Source organism: Marmota marmota, unplaced genomic scaffold, assembly GCF_001458135.2.
Source record: "Marmota marmota marmota unplaced genomic scaffold, marMar, whole genome shotgun sequence".
Lineage (NCBI taxonomy): Eukaryota > Metazoa > Chordata > Mammalia > Rodentia > Sciuridae > Marmota > Marmota marmota.
Window position 1 is genome coordinate 16,536,539 of NW_026000241.1, and position 21,480 is coordinate 16,558,018.

Sequence of the window (21,480 nt, forward strand, 5' to 3'; positions counted from 1 at the left end):
AGGTGGACACAATATCTTTATTTTATTTTCATGTGGTGCTGAGGATCAAACCCAGTGCCTCACACATGGTAGGCAAGTGCTCTACCTCTGAGCCACAACCCCAGTCCTCCTATTCTTATTCTTAACATGACTTTTTTTTATAGTTGTATCATTGGTTTTCTTTCTATTGGTTACTTTTACAAATTTAGATTTTTTTCTTAACTAATTTTTTTATTCCATTAAATTTCATCAGTATCCCTTGGTTTTCCCCTATCCTTGCCTCCATCTCTCCTCCCTTTTCTACCCCCAAGTTTTGGTGAACTCCACTTTTATATTTATATGGTCAAGGTTGAAAAATATTTATATTCTTCACAGAAATCATAACTGAACCCCCATACTTGGTTTATGAGTCGATGGCACAAGTTAAAAATCACTAAATGATATTCAGTTGTTATGACATATTATTACATTTTCTTGTATACTTCTAATGTCATAGCCCTAGGACTGCTCAAAGGACAATAACTGTTCCTAGAAATTGTAAAGTGGATTTTCTTTTCTCAAACTACCACCATTGCTCAAATTCATAACACATTTTAGTTTACTTCAAATTTACCTCATGCTTTTCCCACTTTCTTGGAATTTAAACATTTTCTCCCAATTGGGGAAGTAAAAACCTTCATCAAATCACATGTATATCAATTGCTTTTTTTTTCTTATTCTAAAACTGCTCAGGATTTGTTCTAGAATTCTTCTTAAGGACATCGGGGCGGTTATTTATCTCTTATTTCAATTTGGACAAATTTCTTTAAAAACTCACTGCAAGGTATCTGGGGTTTCTTTTCATTAAATTAACATGGTTAGTTCTATCATTTCTTTTTGTCTACATACTCCTCACACTTGAATTCCTGGCCAATATCTTTCATTATCTCCTTCAGGACAGGTAAATAGTAAATAAACTCTCCAAATCCTTATAGGTATAAACAATGGTTTTAGTTTGCCCTTAGTCTTGATAGCTGGCTTGGTAGGTATGGCTTTCTAGTTTCAAAATTATTTTTATAGAAATTTAAAGTTCTGCTTCAATAATTCATTAAAAACTCTTAAAATTATGAAATTGAATACATATGAACAAAAAACAAATACAAATTCATATTTTAATGAATTATTATAAATTCCTATAAAGTCCTATACATCTACATCAAACTCTCATTCCCCCCTCCCCTCGTCTTTTTCTAACCATAAGTTTCCTGTTCCCTCCTAGAAATACCCATAATTCTGATTTTTCTTTTTCTTTTTGGTATTGGAATTGAACTCAGAGGCACTCAACCACTGAGCCATATCCCCAGCCCTTTTTAATTTTTTTTTTTTTAATATTTATTTATTTATTTTAGTTTTCGGCGGACACAACATCTTTGTTTGTATGTGGTGCTGAGGATCGAACCTGGGCCGCATGCATGCCAGGCGAGCACGCTACCGCTTGAGCCACATCCCCAGCCCCCTTTTTAATTTTGTTTAGAGACAGGATCTCAGTTGCTTAGTGCCTCGCTGTTGCTGAGACAGGCTTTGAACTTGTGATCTTCCTGCCTCAGCCTCCCTATAACCACTATGCCTGGTTATAATTCTGATTTTACAAAACAGTTTCCTTTTTGTATGTGTGTGTGTGTGTGTATGTGTGTGTGTGTTTTAATTGATTGACATTTGGGCTGTTGAGAGTTTAAATATTGTACCAATTTACAAGGCAGAAAATATTATCTCTTTGCATAATAGTAATATGAAATGATAGGTAAAGCATGTCTTAATTTTCATTTTTAATTTTATGAAGTTTAGTTTCTGAACTTGCCAATTTTGGTTTCAAGCAATGTTTATTTTAAACTCATTATCTCTTTGCATTTTTAAGTATAGCTGTTATTCTTTTTGTTAGATTACTTTTTTTTTTGAGAAATACAACCTATTCTTGTTCTATCACTGCAGAAGCCCCTAGAATCGCACTGAAGATCAGAAACAGATTTTGAGGGTCTCATTTCTTTTCTACTCCTTTTACTATCAAAGAGATGGTCTCTTTCTTGCTTCTTTACCATTCCTATGAAATATAGTATGTGGTAGTTACACAACATGATGAAGGTACTAAATGCCACTTAATTATTTTGCTTTACAATATTAAATTTTAAGTTATGTAAATTCATCTCAATAAATTATTTTTAAAACATCTTAATCCATTTGGGCTGCTATAACAAAAAATCTTAGCCTGAGTAATTATAGTAGAAACAGTAGAAATTCACTTCTCACAGTTCTGGAAGCTGGGACATCTGTGATCAAGGTACCAGCAGATTTGGTGTCTGATGAAGCTTTCTTTCTGCTTCAGAGATGGTGCCTTCTTGCTGCATCCTCACAGGTAGAAGGGTAGAAGGTAAAAAGGGACTAACAGATTTCCTTAAAATTTTTTATAATGGTGCTAATCCCGTTTATGAAGATGAGTCCTCAAGTCCTAGTCACCTCCTAAAAGCACCATCTTTAATGCTTTGCACTAGGATTGTTAGCTTTCTGTCACTGTGACAAAATACCTGAGGAAAACAAAGGAGGAAAGATTTATTTTGGGTCATAGTTTCAGAGACTTTAGTTCATGATCACCTGGCTCCATTACTTCTGGGCCCATGATGAGGTAGAACACCAGGGCAGGGAGCATATGATGGAGAAAACATCTCAGTTCATGGCAAACATGAGGCAGAAAGTTAGAGAAAATGGCCAGGGACAAGACATACTCTCCCAGAGCATGCCTCCAAGGCTCTCCCTTCAGTTAGGCCCAACCTCCAATAGTCCCTTCAGCTATGAATCCATCAATGGATTAATCTACCACCTCTTTGATAATTAAAGGAGTAGAAAAGAACTGAGACCTTTAAAAATCTGTTTCTGATCTTCAGTGTGATTCCAGGGGCTATTGCAGTGATTGCTGCACTGGGAACCACACTTCCAACACATAAGCCTTTGGGGGACATTCCAGATCCACACTGTAGCAGGGATTAAGTTTCAATATGAATTTTTTAGATATTTCTTTTTAGTGATCAAGGTACCAGCAGATTTGGTGTCTGATGAAGCTTTCTTTCTGGACCTTTATTTTAATTATTTATATGTGGTGCTGAGAATCGAACCCAGTGCCTCACACATGCTAGGCAAGTGCACCACCACTGAGCTAAAACTCCAGCCCTTCAGTATGAGTTTTGGAGAGATACAAACATTCATACCAAATGAAGTATATATCTAAGATTCTTGTTTTCCTTGAAGTGACTGACTGTAAATGATGATGTGTATGGACAGTTTTTTAAAATTTTTCCTATTTCCTCAATCATCCTTATTCCCTGGGGTGTCATTTTTTCCCTTTTCACTTCCATCTTTTATGTATAGGATTACCTCAACTGTATGGAGCCATATCTAATAATGAACAACTAGGAAGGTTGCCCGAGCTGACTCTACATATCCTAGGCTAGTTGGCTGGTTTAATTGGTAAGAAATGGGAAAAGGGCCAAATGTCATCAAGAGGAGGCCTTACATTCTTATATCTGAGACGTCTATATCTTCTGGAGCTGATATTTTCTCACCAGGAAGCTTGACTCTTCCTGAGAGTGAAGCACTGAACACACTATAACTGAATCCCACTGGATCTCTGAACTTATGAGCACATGTGCCAATGCATCTCTATTTAAACTAATTTTCATTTGGGTTCTCTGTTAAAGTGAATAGCATTCTAACCAAAATTGTTTTTCACTTAAACTGAAATAAACCTCTTTCTATATTTTTATATATATGGTCCAACAACTTTATAGGTCTAACAGTCCTCAGAGAGTATGAACACATCTAATTCTTTTGAATTGATTGTTAATCATCAATGACTGTTTCTGGGTGATAGGATTATGTGTGAGACATTTTTACTCTCACTTTTTTGAAAAAAATGTTTTTGGATCTTAAAAATATGCTTGTTAGCCAGGTGTGGTATCTATCATCCCAGAGACTCAGGAGGCTGAAGCAGAAGGTTTTCAAGGTTGAGGCCAGCCCCAGCAATTTAGCAAGGCCCTAAGCAGTTAAAATAAATAATTTAAAAAGACTGGGGCTTTCTCAGTGGTTAAGCACCCCTAGGTTAAAACAAAACCAACTTGTTATAAAATATAATCTTCATATATATCCACTTTTATTTTACCTTTCTTTCTTTTTTTTTTTTTTTGGTACTGGGGATTGAACCCAGGTGTACTCTAGTGCTCAACCACTGAGCCACATCCTCAGCCCTTTTTATTCTTTATTTTGAGACAGAGTCTGACTAAATTGCTTTAGGGCCTCACTAAGTTGCTGAGGCTGGCCTAGAACTTGGCAATCCTCCTGCCTCAGCCTCCCAAGTCATTGGGATGACAGGTGGGCACTACCATACCTAATGCAGAAATTTTTAAAGCACCTGCAATGTGCAAGGCTCTTTGGAAGGATGAATGAAACCTCTGTTCTTGAAAAGTTTTACAAACCAGCAAAGAAAAAAAAAAGTAAACATTAGGGAGTGAGGGCCTGATTGTAAAATGGGTGGCACTTGGTCTCTCTTTTGCTTGATTTCAGCTAATGTATAATATTTAAATGTCATTAAAGTTGAAACTGTACCGTTTCCATCACTTGCATTGAGGTAACCATGAGCTGTCAGTGTGTCCTGCAGCTACACACTCCCACCTCCCGGTGGCAGCATACCTAAAAGAAAAGAGCAGCTGCTGGTGTCACAAGTCCTTTCAGATCGTATCGCTGGAGGAAACAGACACCTCTACAAATGCTACAGAAAGCTCGGTTCTTGGCCCAATGCCAACCCCCAAAAAATGAGGACACAGTTCTGAGACAAAGGAAAAGGAAGGTTTATTGCCTTGCTAGCAAAGGAGAAGAACAGGGGACTCCTGTCTCAGAACCTGTGATTCTGCCCATCAGGGAAAACAGGGCTTTTAAAGAAGCTCTTGAAAGGCTATATTCCAAGCATGGCCTGACAGGGGAGTCCCAGGTGTTCCCTAATGGTGTGTTGAAATTCACTTGTTAATTTGGGAGATAGTCACTTCCTAGATCTTCTGGTGGCATCTCCTTCCTGTGATAGACATGTGCTCCAGGACAGATAACTCAAGGTAATCTTATCCCCACCCCCAAATTAGGGAGGGGGAGAGGGAGAAGAGGAAAAGAAAAACATGTGCCTTTTAAATTCAGCAGCAAGGACAAATTCAAAAGGTGAAGTGGACCACTGTTACATTTCCCCTGCTGTCAATTTCCACGTGCCATTTCTATGGAAAAATGAATATGACATCTCTAAGCTGCTTCCTGCTGAGAGAGGGTGAAGTTGAGGGGAAGTGACACAAATCCTTGTTCTCTTTCAGGTGGGGCATGGACAATTAAGGTTATTCAGCATCTTGGCAGTCCAGAGGTCCATGGTGGCGGTTGGTGGGTAACTGGACAAAGCATATATGGGGCAGGGATCATGTAAAGACAATAATAAACAAGATAGCAAAGCATTACTTTGTTTCATAAACAATACAAAAGCAATTAGTATTTCAGCCAGTCTCTGAAAACCATAAAGATAGTAACTCATAATTATTATTTTTTAAAATTTGTTATAGTAAAATGCATTTTGACATATTGTACACAAATGGAGCAAAAATTCTCATTCCTCTGGCTGTACATGGTGTAGAGTCACACAAGTGGTGTAATATTACATGTATATAGGGTAATAATGTCTATCTCATTCTACCTTTCTTCTCATCCCCGTAGCCCCATTCCTTCCCTCACTCCCTTTCTACACAAACCAAATTTCCTTCATTCTTCCCTACTCCCCTGTTCCACTATGGATCAGCATTTGCTTATCAGAGAAAACACTTGACCTTTGATTTTTTGAGATTGGCTTACTTCACTTATCATGATATTCATTAGTTCCATCAATTTACCTGCAAATGCCATAATTTTATTCTTCTTTATGACTGAGTGATATTCCATTGTGTATATATACAATTTTCTTACTTTTAGATGGGAAAACACACTAACAACATGAAGAAATAAAGGAATAAAGCTCCCCAAACAAAACAAAATGCTTCAACAACAGAAGCCACTGATAACACAGTAGAAGAAATGTTCAATAAGGAGTTCAGATTGTATATAGTTCAATTGATATGTGAAGTAAAGGGTAGTATAAGGAGTGAAATCAAAGAAAAAATACAGGAAGTGAAAGACCACTTCAATAAAGAGAGATGTGGGGGAAAAAGCAGAAATCTTTAAAATTAAGGAATTAGTAAACCAAGTATAAATTCAATAGAAAGCATCACCAACAGACTAGACCACTTGGAAGACAGAACCTCAGATAATGAAGACAAAATATAAAATCTTGAAAGTAGAGCTGAACATGCAGTGAAGATGGTAAGAAACCAAGAAAAGAGCATCCAAGAATTATGGGATAACATGAAAAGACCAAATTTAAGAGTTATTGGAATAGGTGAAGGAGCAGAGATTAAACCAAAGAAATACACAATCTTTTCAATGATATAATAGCAGAAAATTTCCCAAACCTAAAGAATGGAATGAAAAATCAAATACAAGAGGTTTACAGGACCCCAAATGTACAAAATTACAGCAGACCCCACCAAGACACATTATAATGAGAATGACTAACACAGAGAATAAAAATAAAATCTTAAAGTCTGTGAGAGAAAAAAAAATCAAATTACATATAGGGGGAAACCAATTTGAATCTCAACTGATTTTTCAGCCCAGATCCTCAAAGCTGGGAGGTCCTGAACTAATATATTTCAAGCCCTGAAAGAAAACGGATGCCAACCAAGACTTTTATATCCAGCAAAATTGTTTCAGATTTGAAGATGAAATTAAAATATTCCATAATAAACAAAAATTAAAAGAATTCACAATTAGAAAACCTACTCTACAGAACATTCTCAACAAAATATTCCATGAGGATGAAGTGGAAAAAAAGAGTGGGGGGCTGGGGATGTGGCTCAAGTGGTAGCGTGCTCGCCTGGCATGCGCGGGGCGCTGGGTTCGATCCTCAGCACCACATACAAATAAAATAAAGATGTTGTGTCCACCGAAAACTAAAAATTCTCTCTCTGTCTCTAAAAAAAAAAAAAGTGAAAAACCAGCAAAGGGAAGATCTACATTAAAGGGACATTCAACCAAATGAGAAACTATGACAAATAAAAACCAGAAATAAATCAAAATGACAGAGAATACAAATCATATCTAAACAATAACCTTGAATGTTAATGGGTTAAACTCATCAATCAAAAGACATAGACTGGCAGATTGGATTAAGAAGCAAGACCCAACAATATGCTGTCTTCAAGAGACTCACTTCATGGGCAAAGACATCCTCAGGCTGAAGGTGAAAGGATGGGAAAAAACTTATTATTTATATGGATTGTATAAACAAGCAGGGCTTTTTCATTCTCATTTCAGGTAAAGTAGACTTCGGACCAAAGTTAATCAGAAGAGACAAAGAAGGGAAATACTTCTTAAGGGAAATATATATATATAAGCAGGACATAACAATTATTCATATTTATGCCCCAAACAATGGAGCATTTTTGTACAACAAACAAACCCTTCTGAATTTCAAGAGTCAAATAGACCACAATACAATAATACTGGGTGATTGTAACACACCTCTCTCACTGCACAGATCTTCCAAACAAAAACTAAATAAAACTATAGAACTAAATAATACAATTAATAATTTAGACTTAACAGACATATATAGAATATTTCATCCACCAATGAGCAAATATACTTTTTTCTCAGCAGCACATGGCTCCTTCTCTAAAATAGACCATATCTTATGCCACAAAGCAACTCTTAGTAAATACAAACAAAATAAAACAAAACAAAAACCAGATATACTACCCTGCATTCTATCAGAACACAATGGAATGAAATTAGAAGTCAATGACAAAATAAAAAATAAAAACTACTAACAAATGGAGACTAAATATACACAAATGAATGATGAATGGATAGTAGAAGAAATCAAGGATGAAATAAAAAAATTCTTAGAGTTAAATGAGAACTCCAGTACAAGATATCAAAATCTCTGGAACTCTATGAAGGCATTACAAAGAGGAAATGCATTGAAGCATTCATTAAAAGAATAAAAAAGTAAACAAATAAATGGCCTAACACTAAATCTCAAAGCCCTAGAAAAAGAAGAACAAATCAACACCAAAAGCAGTAGAAGACAGGAGATAATTAAAATCAGAGCTAAAATTAATGAAATTGAAACAAAGAAACAATTGAAAAAAATTGCCATAACAAAAAATTGGTTCTTTGAAAAAATAAATAAAATAGATAAACCCCTGACCATGTTAGTGAAGAGAAAATGTGAATTATTAAAATACAAGATGAAGAAGGAAATATCACAATGGACACGTCTGAAATACAGAAGATATTAGAAACTATTTTGAGAATTTATACTCTAATAAAATAGAAAATATCAAAGACATCAACAAATTTCTAGAGTCACATGACCTACTCAAACTTTAAACAAAACAATTTCAAGTAATGTAATAGAAAATGCCATCAAAAACCTACCAATAAAGAAATGCCCAGGACCAGGTGAATTCTCAGCCAAGTTCTACAAGACTTTCAAAGAAGAATTAACACCAATACTCCTCAAAGTATTCCATGAAATAGAAAAGGAGGAATTCTTCCTAACTCATTTCTATGAGGCTAATATCACCCTGATACCAGAACCAAACAAAGTCACATCAAGGAAATAAAACTTCAGACCAATATCCCTGATTGAACATAGATGCAAAAATTCTCAATAAAATTATGGCAAATTGCATACAAAAACACATTAGAAAGATAGTGCACCACAATCAAGTGGAATTCATCCCAGGGATGCAGGGTTGGTTCAATATACAGATCAACAAATGTAATTCATCATATTAATAGACTTAAAAACAAGAATCATATGATCATCTCAATAGATGCAGAAAAAGCATTTGACAAAATACAGCACATCTTCATGTTCAAAACACTGGAAAAACTAGGGATAGTAGGAACATACCTCAACATTGTAAAAGCTATATATGGTAAATCCAAGGCCAGCATCATTCTAAATGGAGAAAATTTGAAAGAATTCTCACTAAAAACAAACAAGAAAAGGATGTCCTCTTTTACCACTTCTATTCAACATCATCCTTGAAACTCTAGCCAGAGCAATTAGACAAAAGAAGGAAATTAAAGAGATACATATAGGTAAAGAAGAACTCAAACTATCACTATTTGCTGATGATATGATTGTATATCTAGAAGATCCAAAAACGTTTCTAGAACTAATAAATTAATTCAGCAAAGTAGCTGGATATAAACTCAACACTCATAAATAAAACACATTCCTATACATCAGAGATAAATCCACTGAAAGAGAAATTAGGAAAACTACTCCATTCACAATAGCCTCAGAAAAATAAAATACCTGGGATTCAATCTAACAAAAGAGGTGAAAGACCTCTACAATAAAAACTACAGAACACTAATGAAAGAAATTGAAGAAAACCTCAGAAGATGGAAAGATCTTCTAGACTCCTGGATAGGCAGAATTAATATTGTCAAAATGGCCATACTACCAAAAGTGTTATACAGCTTTAATGCAATTCCTATTAAAATCCCAATGACATTCTTCATAGAAATAGAAAAAGCAACCATTAAATCTACTTGGAAAAATAAGAAACCCAGAATAGCTAAAGCATCCTTAGCAAGAAAAGTGAAACAGGAGGCATCAAAATACCAGACCTTAGACTATACTACAGGGCTATAGTAACAAAAAATGGCATGGTGTTGGCACCAAAATAGACTTGTAGATCAATGATACAGAATAGAGGACACAGAGATAAACCCACATAAATACAGTTATCTCATACTAGACAAGGGTGCCAATAACATTCAGTGGAGAAAAGATAGCCTATTCAACAAATGGTGCTGGAAAAACTGGAAATTCATATGTAGCAAACTGAAATTAAACCTCTGCCTCTCTGCACAAAAATCGACTCAAAGTGGATCAAAGACTTAGGCACTAGAACAGAGACCCTGTACCTACTAGAAGTAAAAACAGGCCCAAATCTTCACCACATTGGCCTAGGATCTGACTTCCTTAACAAGACTCCTAAAGCACAAGAAGTAAAATCAAGAATCAATAAATGGGGTGGATTCAAATTAAAAAGCTTCTTCTCATCAAAGGAAACAGTTAATAACATGAGAAGAGAGCCTAAAGATTGGGAGAAAATCTTTACCACATGCACCTCCAATAAAGCATTAATCTCTAGGATATATTAAGATATTAAGAACTCAAAAAACTTTGAAGAGTTACAGATAGGTAAAGAAGAACACACCTTCATGTTCAAAACACTAGTAAAACTAGGGATAGTAGGAACATACCTTAACATTGTAAAAGAAGGAACACCCCAAAACCAAAAAATAAATAACCCAATTGATAAATGGGCGATGGAACTAAACAAACACTTCACAAAAGAAGAAATATAGTTGATTGTGGGAGGCCATCCTTGCATATGTTTTGAGTTACCTCCCTGGCTGGGCGAGAGGTGCTTAGGCACAGCTGTGTCAGAGCTTTCCCCACCCTTCTCCAGGTCTGAGGGCTTGTCCGTCCAGAGGCGTGTCTGGCCACTATCCCAAAGACCCAATCGTTGCCTCTGACCTTGGGATGCTGTCCCCCTTAATCTTCATTGGATGGGATTTTCCCCAGAACTTTTTGTTCCCCAATAAAAGTCCACTCCCTGGTGGGTTCTCTCTCTCTTGCTAGCCTCTTCAGTAAACCTCGCTACAACAATAGGTGGCTAGAGGCTGGAGCTAGGAGGAGCCGTCCTGGAGCTGGTTTAAAAGTAATTAGAGTCTTGTCTCTTTAATTCAAAACTCCTTAGTGGTTTCTCGAACCTTCTTTCATGAAGCTGGCGTGGGTCATGGGCTAATGTTAATCAACAAATATATGAAAAAGTGTTCAAGATCTCTAGCAATTAGAGAAATGCAGATCAAAACTACTCTAAGATTTCATCTCACTTCTTTCAGAATGGCAATTATCAAGAATACAGGCAACAATAAATGTTGGTGAGGATGTGGTAAAAAAGGTAAACTCATACATTGCTGGTGGGACTGCAAATTGGTGCAACCAATATGGAAAGCAGTATGGAGATTCCTCAGAAAATTGGGAATGGAACCATCATTTGACCCAGCTATTCCACTCCTTGGTTTATACCCAAAGGACTTAAAATAAGCATACTATAGTGATGCAGCCACATCAATGTTTATAGCAGCTCAATTCACAATAGCTAAACTATGAAATCAACCTATTTATCCCTCAATATATGAATGGATAAAGAAAAATGTGGTATATATACTCAATGGAATATTACTCAGCTTTAAAGAAGAGTGAAATTATGGCATTTTCTAGTAAATGGTTGGAGTTGGAGAATATCATGCTAAGCGAAATAAACCAATCCCACAAAACCAAAGGCCGAATGTTTTCTCTAATATGCGGATGCTAATTCACAACAAGGCGGGGGCACTAGGGAAGAATAGCATTACCTTAGATTAGGTAGATGGAAGTGATGGAAGGGTAGGTTAGGGGATGTGGGGATAGGAGAGATAGTAGAATGAAATAGACATGATTATTGTATGTATATATGTGACTACATGACCAATATGATTCTGCAACATGTACACTCAGAAAAATGAGAAATTATACCCCATTTATGTAAGATATATCAAAGTGCATAAATGCATTCTATTGTCATGTGTAACTAATTAAAACAAATTTTAAAAAATCCCTATTGAAATTCACTCCCCACTGCAGCAGCACTGGCCAAGAGAACCATAATGCCAGCCACAGAGGTCATTTTAAATTTTCTAGTAGCCACACCAAGAAAGGTGAAATCAAGTTTAGTAGTAATGTATTTTATTCAATCCAATATATTTAAAATATTATCATGTGAGCTAATTATCCATATAAATATTTTACTGAGAAAAAAATATATATACATACCACATTTTCTTTATCCATTCATCTTTTGAAGGGCATCTAGTTTGGTTCCATATTTTAGCTATTGTGAATTGCTGCTATAAACCTTGATGTAACTGTGTCACTGTAGTATGCTGATTTTAAGTCCTTTGGGTATAAACCAAGGAGTGGGAGAGTTCCTTTTCAAGTTTTCTGAGTTATCTCCATATTACTTTCCAGAGTGTTTGCACCAATTTGAAGTCCCACCAGCAATGAATGAGTGTATCTTTTCCTCCACATCCTTGCCAACACTTATTTATTATTGCTTGTATTCTTGATAATTGCCATTCTGGTTGGAGTGAGATGAAATCTTAGACCAGTTTTGATTTGCATTTCTCTAATTACTAGAGTTGATGAACATAGTAGCTCATAATTATTACAGTGAAAAACAGACTGAGTTTCTCTGTGTTAGGGTGTTAGGAAGATTTGTAGGTCTGTGAAATCAGGCTTCAAATTGACTCAGGACAAACCTATGACTCTGGAGTCCTTTGATGATGGTTATTATTAGGTACTCTCACATAAGAACTCTTCTATGTAGTCTCCAGCTTTACTTATTTTTGGTAGGGCTGATACAAGTGTACATCTTTAGTTGTATTTAAAATTTTTTTCTTTTTTTCTAAATGTTCATGTATGGCTCTGCTTTGGCTATGGCTCAGTTTTGACTGACCTTGTTTCTATCTACTATTAAGAGTCAGCTGAGATTCCTTAGAGATCACTCTTGGGAACATGTGTGAAGCCTCTTGACTTCTTTTGTCTTCCTCTACCAATTGTGCCATCTGCTAGGATGGGTCAGAATCTTGCTGACTACATGTGGCTTCCCTTAGAAGCATTATAGACATTTCCATCTCCAGTAACTTTCCTCTTTGCAGAATGTGCACTGGTTGGCTTCCTGTTTTCTAGGGTCCTCTTGATCTTCTTGATGGGCAGATTGGGTGACTCCAGACTTGTAGGACACAGAGAGGGTTCCTGTCTTTCCTTGGATCCTGGCTAACCCTAGAGGGCAAGGGCCAAATATTGGCTGTTTTTCTCCTTGACCCTTTTACTTCCCTTGACTGTAGTCTCCAAGTTTTTGGTGTAAGCCGGTTTCACCAGTCTTAAAGTGGGAGTAATGGGTTTTAATTTTACAGTTCCTTCCATTTAATTTGGGTCAGTATTAGCACTGGAAGTCAGTCTTATATTCGGTGTGTCTTACAGATGATGACTTATTATTTCCAATTAACTCAGGTTGTTCTATTAGAAGGAGTACGTTTATTCAGGCAGATTGGGTTCGCAGGAGGCTCTGCTTCTTGCTTCTTCTGCCTGTGCGCAAGACACCGCAGCCCAGGCCTGGATAGAAGTTTCAGAGCTGCGTGGCATTTATTCTTTCTGCTACAAAGGCTAGGCCCCAGGGTGCCCCTCATGTTGGGGCAGCAGGTGGAGATGGATGGTGGGATCATGGAAGGGGGCAGCCAGATCCTCAGGGTCTCCACCGCCCCCACCCCCAGCTGTGTCCTGGGCCTCCACTTGCAGGTGCAGAAGATCCGGGCAGGCTGCAGCACACCGGGCCTGAGTATTATGACCTGAAGGCCTCAACATTTATCTGGACGGGAAATGTTTGGAGATTTGTGTGATGGGCAACTGGAGGGGCCAGAAATTGGTTCAACTGAAGTAACCTTCACACCAGAGAAGATCAAAGGTGGAATCCACACAGCAGATACCAAGACAGCAAGGAGTGTGTGCCTCTTGATGCAGGTTTCAATGCCATGTGTTCTGTTTGTGCTTCTCCATCAGAACTTCGTTTGAAAGTTGGAACTAATGTTGAAATGGCACCACAGATCGTTTACACAGTGATGGCCTTCAAGCCAATTGTTGAAAAACTTGGTTTTAATTTTAATTGTGACATCAAAATGAGGGGCTGTTATCCTAAAAGTGGTGATGAAGTGATTGTTCGAATGTCACCAGTTACACAGTTGAACCCAATAAATTTGACTGATTGTGGCTCTGTGACTAAGATATATGGAAGAGCTTTTGTTGCTGGTGTTCTGCCATTTAAAGTAGCAGAAGATATGGTGGCAGTGGCTGTGAGATGCATCCATCAGAAAGGAGATCAGAGATCTATATGTTAACATCCAGCCTGTTCAGGAACCCAAAGACCAAGCATTTGGCAATGGAAATGGAATAATAATTATTGCTGAGACATCCACAGGCTGTTTGTTTGCTGGATCATTGCTTGGGAAACGAGGTGTAAATGCAGACAAGGTTGGAATTGATGCTGCTGAAATGCTGTTAGCTAATCTTAGACTTGGTGGAACTGTAGATGAGTTTCTGCAAGACCAGCTGATTATTTTCATGGCATTAGCCAATGGAGTTTCCAGAATAAAAACAGGACCAGTTACACTCCATACACAAACTGCTATACATTTTGCTGAACAACTAGCAAAGGCTAAATTTACTGTGAAGAAATAAGAAGATTAAGATTACTCTAAAGACACTTATATTATTGAATTCCAAGGAATTGGAATGAGAAATCCAAATCTATAAGGTATTTACCTCTTAAATGATACCCCAGTGATGTATCGCACTAACTTATTTCATGTATACTACAAAACAGCGAATATTATTAAAGGGCCCGACTAAATTTGGATATGAAATATGTTCTAGATTTACTGAGAATGCTTCACCAAATTAATCTTACTTTAAATATCTCCTGAGATATGGGCAATAAAATGTAAGAATTGATGGATATGTATGATAGTCAATTTCAATATTTAATTATTAAAATATTCTTTATACCTGAAAAAAAAGGAGTACCTCTGCAAAACACCAACAGGTAACAGTTATACAGTTTATAAGAAAAATATAAAATAAAATTCATAATAGCAAAAACATATTCAGTTTGTATAATAGCTATGATCCAAGAAACATAATTTTCATAATCCCAAACCTCACTTAATTATATATTATAGCCCCTGTTTATTTCAAGACCACAGTAGTCTTTACAATAAAAAATTATCCTTTGAACATAACTTTAAATGAATATAAGTCTAGCCTATTTTGGAACCATTCTAACATGGAGTAAGGCGAGAGGCAGAGTCCTAACTATGGTGAGGTGGGGTTCTTGACAAATCTTAGATAAAGTTTATTGTATTCCTTAGATAAAGTTTATTTTATTTCTGAAGCTGATCTTTGCTTCTTTCTTAAATAGCATTTTACAAAGTTCTCACATATTGGTTCCTGAGTCTATATGAATGTCTGTTAACAAAATACAGTATTACATCTGAGACATGAATCAAACAAGCTTCTAACCCCTTTTTGTGGGAGAGTGGCAAAATGTTTTCATTTTTCGCAATGTTAACCTTTAAACAGATTGGACTCTCATCATTCAAAAATACATTCAATTTTCCACCCCAGTGTAAAAAGTAACACAAAATTTTATATACATCTTGTTGATAACAGGTTACTTTTATCCAGTTATAGAACATTAAATGACATAAGTAGCCAATTAAATTGGCTATTTCCATAAATCCAAAATTGCCATTGCAGACAACTTTAGTTTGGAGGGAGGAACTGATGTGACTCCATTTTTGAGAAACCAGCATCTACCTCAGAGCAAAGCCTGTCCAAGGAAGGGGGCGTGACCCTTGTCCTTGGACAAACCCACAGAGCACTCCTAAGCACATACCCACCCTGATGAGTTGTTTGTCTACAAATAATAGGAGAGATCTGTGGTGCCAGGTGTCCCTGACTCAGTTAGGCTAGGTGAGGATCCATAACAACCCCCTAGCAATCACCAATCAGCATGAGACAGGGAAAATACTTGGGATGCCAGATGACCCCCCACTAGTTTATGATGGTTAATAACATGTTGGGAAACCATGTAGTTTAGCACGTACACCCCTCATGGCTTAAACCAATCAGTTCAAAGGAATCCCCATCTTGTACTAACCAATCACCCCTACCCAACTTGTTCCCACCAGTGAATGTTAAGAGTTTGTTATTTGATTTTCCTGTGGTATGGAATGATTTGCTGTGTGATGTTGTGACGTATAGAGTATCCCCCAAAACCTATAAAATCTCACTGAACAAAGGACCTGGACTCTCTCCCTGGGACTGCTGCGTCGGAAATGGTTGAGTCCAGGCTCCAGCTTGCAATAAAGACTCTTGTGTGATTGCATCGGATTCGGCTCCTGGAGGTCTATTGGGGTCCCACGAATCTGGCATTACAGGAGGATCCTAGCTTGGTAAAGTGTTCTCCTAAGCTTTATATTTTAAAACTTGGATACTAGAAGGACATGAATATATTTAATACATGAAGAAGTAATAGCGTCACAATTGCACAATGTCCTTATATTAACTAGGTTTAATTTTCATAGCAAAATTCAGAATCCACAGATAATTACAGGTTTACATGTTGTAGGGACAAACGAGGCAAGGCACCGAAGACAGCAGGAAACAGTTTTATTTGACTGCAGACAGGTTCAGAGGGTACAGCCTTTGCTGTAATCAATCAATCCCCTGAACCCTGAGTTCAGGGAGTTTCAGAGTTTTATACCCAGCGTGTAAGGGGAGGGGCTCAGAAGTTCACAGTCTACAGAAGTTCACATAAAAGCAGCTTTTTCTTTCACTGTTCTGAGCAAGTTAACTCTTCAAGGACAACACCTGAGAAGGGGAGAGCTTCATCTCCCCTTTCTTTCCTCCCCCTGCCAGCTGTTACCATGGGCCCATTTGTAATTTATCTTAAAAAATGTAGACATCTCTGTGAGTGGACATCCAGCTCAAGGCCAGAGGCCTTGTTTGCACATTTCAACAAAGTACTATATTGGATACGTTTGTGAAAAACTAGTAGGGGGTGTCCAGCACCTGGAATGCTGGTATCTTCCCGGCCAGTGGCCAAGTAAAACAGGGCAACACGAAAATAGGAAGTTTATTTACATTGGACTATTTCTCAGAGACTCTTTTGCTGATAGTCCTAAAATCAGCCATGGTGAAGAGGGATTTTCTGTGGAGAAAGGGGGTGCCACTTTATACAGAGTTTAACAGTACTAGCAAAAATCAAGGATAGCCTTAAACCTCTTATACATTTAGAGAACGGTGTTAATGATCAGATGTAGACTTAGTCAAAGCAGACATGTATAAACCATTTTTTCAAATGGCAGTATGGCCCTTTTATGCCAGATGCAATGTAAAAAATAGAGCACTTGTTGGTTAAACCTACATGAACTTTCATTTATAATCTTACAGAACATTTAGATAGGGCTCACACAAACCTATTTAGTTTCAGACGCATACATATTTTGAGTCACATATATTTAGGTTATTCATGAAAGTCAAGCCTGGTTAAAATTGGAAGTCATCAGTTTCTCTGACAAAGAAAAATTCTAAAAGCAATGAACATTACACTTGAAATATTTTTTATCTCTCAAGACTTGCAGAAATTGGTTCTCATCAGTATGAGGGTTTTGTTTGTTCTTAAACAGGCAGAATAGGCCTATTGTAGGGTATCAGGCAAAGCTGACTCAATTCACATTTTAAAAATTTGTCCAGAAGAGAATGAATCCCCATTAATGCCTCTCTCTTAAGGGGTGACCCCTGACCCCTGCAAGTTATTTTCTCCTAAAACAGAATCTTAGTTCAGATAACATTGATCAACTTTCTCAGGGTCCCTTTCTCAGGATGAAAAGAGCTTACTTAGTTTTAGCAGACCTATAGACCTTTTTCTTTTCCTGGGAGGCACTTACAAATGAAGTTGTTGCCTTTGGAGTGAGACTGTTATCTATACATTGAATTTACATAACAAATTTTATCTTAGGAGAGGGATCAGGACAATCTGGCATATACAAAAAACTGTGACTTTATCTTATTTTTCCCCTAGTTTGAATTCTGGGGGTTGGAGCACAGGATATCATTGACTAGTCTCCCTCATCACCATCATAATGTATCACCTTTAAGCTTTAAGTAGGTTCCCTACTGTCAATTATACCCTGAGATATTCCCCCCCATTTCCATATGTCACAAACACCCACACCCACAAACACAGAGAGACACACACATTTTGAAGGTCACATTGATCATACGGAGACTGTTAGGGACCTCTCTAGAGAAATCATCAGGGCCATATATGGAGACTCTGGGAGGTCCTTGTATTTTAGATCTGTGGGCAAAAGGCAGGGTTTCACCCAGAAGAGCCCCCTGGTCAAATGGGGCATCCTGTCAGATCTAAAAATGGGAGACTATTTTGTCCCAGGTTATAATTTAAGAGCACTGGAGCCCATTGCTATGTTCTTTGTGACTAGCTGCTTTCACCCCGAGCCCCCTGAGAAAAGCTAGTTGATCATTAGACAGTGAGTGTAATGGACCCCAAATAAGATTTTTTCAAATGTGAAGGCAACTCTGTGAGGCTAACTAATAGAGGTATTGATTTTTTTTTCATATATTTGTTAACCTTTCATATTTCTTCTTCTGCCAAGTGCCTGTTCAGTTCCTTTGCCCATTTATTGATTGGGTTATTTGTTTTTTTGGTGTTAAGTTTTCTGAGTTTTTATATCCTGGAGATTAATGCTCCATCTGAGGTACAGATGGCAAAGATTTTATCCATTCTGTAGGCTCCTCACATTCTTGATTGTGTCCTTTGCTGTGAAGAAGATTTTTAGTTTGAGACCATCCCATTTATTGATTGATTCTTGATTTTACTTCGGTGCTTTAGGAGTCTTGTTGAGGAATTTGGTTCCTAAGCCACCTCAGTCCCTCCCTTTACTCTCAGGAATGGCTCCTCTGTTTCCACCTGAGGCATACTCAAACTTGCCCATCCCCTAACTCTCTGGTAGTCAGCTCTCAACAAATTTACCTTACATCTTCAGCATGGAAGTGGGTTGCTTAGAGTGCCAGGCCTTGTCCAAAAGAAAGCTGGAGCAGGGTCCTATCTGGCATGCCAATTTTGTTACCAAAAGCTCATCCTTTTCTCAGATGCCAATCCAATAATAAGGACATGATTTTAAGAAAAAGTAAAAAGAAACTTAATGCTTTGTTAGCAAAGGAGAAGAACGGGCTAAGATTCTGCCCATCAGGGCAAACAGAGGGCTTTTATTTTTTTAAATATTCCTTTTTTTTTTTTTTTAGTTGTAGATGGACACAGTACCTTTATTTTATTTGTTTTTATTTTTATATGGTTCCAGGGATCAAACTCAAGTCTCATGCTAAGCAAGTACTGTACCACTGAGCCACAGCCCTGGCCCCAACAGAGGGCTTTTAAAGAAACTCTTCAGACGCTATATCCAGGTTACCCTGAGAGGGGATTCCAGGTGTTCCCTAATGGTGTGTTGAAATTTACTCATTCATTTGGGAGATAGTCACCTCCTAGATTTTCAGGTGACATCTCCTTCCTGTGGCAGGTACATGCTCAAGGACAGATAATTCAAGGTGATCTTATACCCCACCCCCAGGTTAGGGAGGGGGAGAGGGAGAAGAGGAAAAGAAAAACACGTGTCTCTTAAAATAAGCAGCAAGGACTATATTCAAAAGGTGACGTAGACCCCTGGTACAGTGTGGCACTGTTCAAGATGGCCGACAGCAGAATCCTGGCAGCACTTTCTTGTTCTTATTTTCCCTTCCACTTCAGTTGTACCTACTCAGTCCTCTTCCCACTCTTTCCCTCCAAGAACCCTCTCTTTCAATCACTTTATTTCATTTATTGATTTTCTTACCACCCCAGCATCTTCCCTTTCAGAGCTCACCCCTTACTTTCTGTCCTTTGAGTCTTCTGGTTTCATTCCCTAAGTGTTCTCCCTTTGTTCCTTTGCCTTCCCATGAGAATCAGTTTCCCAGTTTGAACGCAAATTTCTTAACCATCCTGCTCAGTATTATTTGGCCCTGGCACTAATTTCATATGATGATAAACTGACTGTCATGAATACTAATTTGGAATTTAGCTAGTAGTTTCATGACGTTGGTCTCATTACTTACACATCGAGTTTCTTTATTCATTCATTCCATGGGCATTGTGTCAGCTGAGTGCCAGGGGGCTGGGAACATAGGATGATTATGATAAACTCCTAGACTTTGAGGTGCTCACTGCATAGATGACAAATAGTTATAAAGCAATGTGACAAGAGCTATAACAGAGGCTAAATAAGGAGCACTGAGCAGGAAGTGGTGACAGTGGAGAGGCTGGACTGGGGTGGATGGGTCAGTCCAGGTTTACATTTGGGAGGAGATGACAGAGATGAGTCAGTCATAACAGGGGTTTTGGAGTTTGCCAGATAGAAGTGGGCGGGAAGGTCATATCAGGCTATAAAAATAACAACTTGTGAAAATCCATTAGTTCCTCAAACTCTCTGGGGTTCAGTGAGGTCAGGTTCAACCAAATGGAGGAAAGCTCCGTGTTTGACTCAGCTTATCAACTAGACCTAGTCTAAGTATTTGCTTTCGTTAGTGGTAATAAACTTTCCACCTTATCTGGCTTTTCTGTGATTGGGTGTTATTTGGTGTATATTGTATTAGTATTAAATTAGTTGGATAGGAATTTTCACATAATACAATTAACTTTTCCAGACTATAAAAAATATCTAAAGATTTTTGGGGGGGCTGGGGAATGTGGCTCAAGCGGTAGTGCGCTCGCCTGGCATGCGTGCGGTCCGGGTTCGATCCTCAGCACCACAAAGATGTTGTGTCCGCCAAAAACTAAAAAATAAATATTAAAAAAATTCTCTCTCTCTCTCTCTCTCTCTCTCTCTTAAAAAAAAAGATTTTTTTTTTTTTTAACATCAAGTCCACCATCTCCATGACAGCAATTAGCCAGAGCCACTTTAGTAGGAGCCTAGCTGACTCTTAGACTCTTATTGCAGTTTACTGAATACTTTTCCTCTTTCTGGTACTTATACCTGGCCAGATATACTCAGTTGTGATACTTACCTGGACCCTGAGGCAGCTGAATTTGTGACCTCCATTTTGACACATTTAGGGGCTCCAGTTATGAGAGTTGGCTGGGATTCTTAAGAAGCCCAATGCAGATCCCTTTCCTAGAGTGGTGAGGAAGTGGAAAGAGGGCCTGGGAGCTGGAGCTGGCCCAGATGCCAAGGTTGGTTGGGTACAGTGTGACTCAGAGGGGGGTGGGTAGGAACTCAGGGAGAGAAATGAGGCAGCAGCACACAAGGAAGAATGATGAATAAACACCCTCAGGGCCCATTTGTTGAAACTTGATCCTGATCTGTGAGGGTGAGAATTTAGGTTAATCTGACTGTCCTGGGAGCACAGAGTACAAATAGACAAAGGTTTCCCAAGTCCCTGGCTAACTCACAGCTGCCCCTGAGGCACCCTTTGGACCAAAGAATATCATAATGGTACTTGGTCCACTTTCAGGAGGACAGACTTACTGCTGTCTCAGAGCTACTTTTTCAGGGAATTATGCGGTTCTAGGTACTGACAACATGGTCTAGAAGGAAAGTATACAGTCTGAG

General features: G+C 37.9%; 1 pseudogene across 1 annotated transcript; it reads left to right on the top strand.

Annotated features, from left to right (window-relative positions):
• The first annotated feature begins 12,331 nt into the window (after positions 1-12,331).
• On the top strand, positions 12,332-14,840 carry LOC107145608 (annotated as a pseudogene). The gene has a single exon (XR_001503932.2). The product of XR_001503932.2 is annotated as an RNA 3'-terminal phosphate cyclase-like (transcript).
• The last annotated feature ends 6,640 nt before the right edge of the window (positions 14,841-21,480 follow it).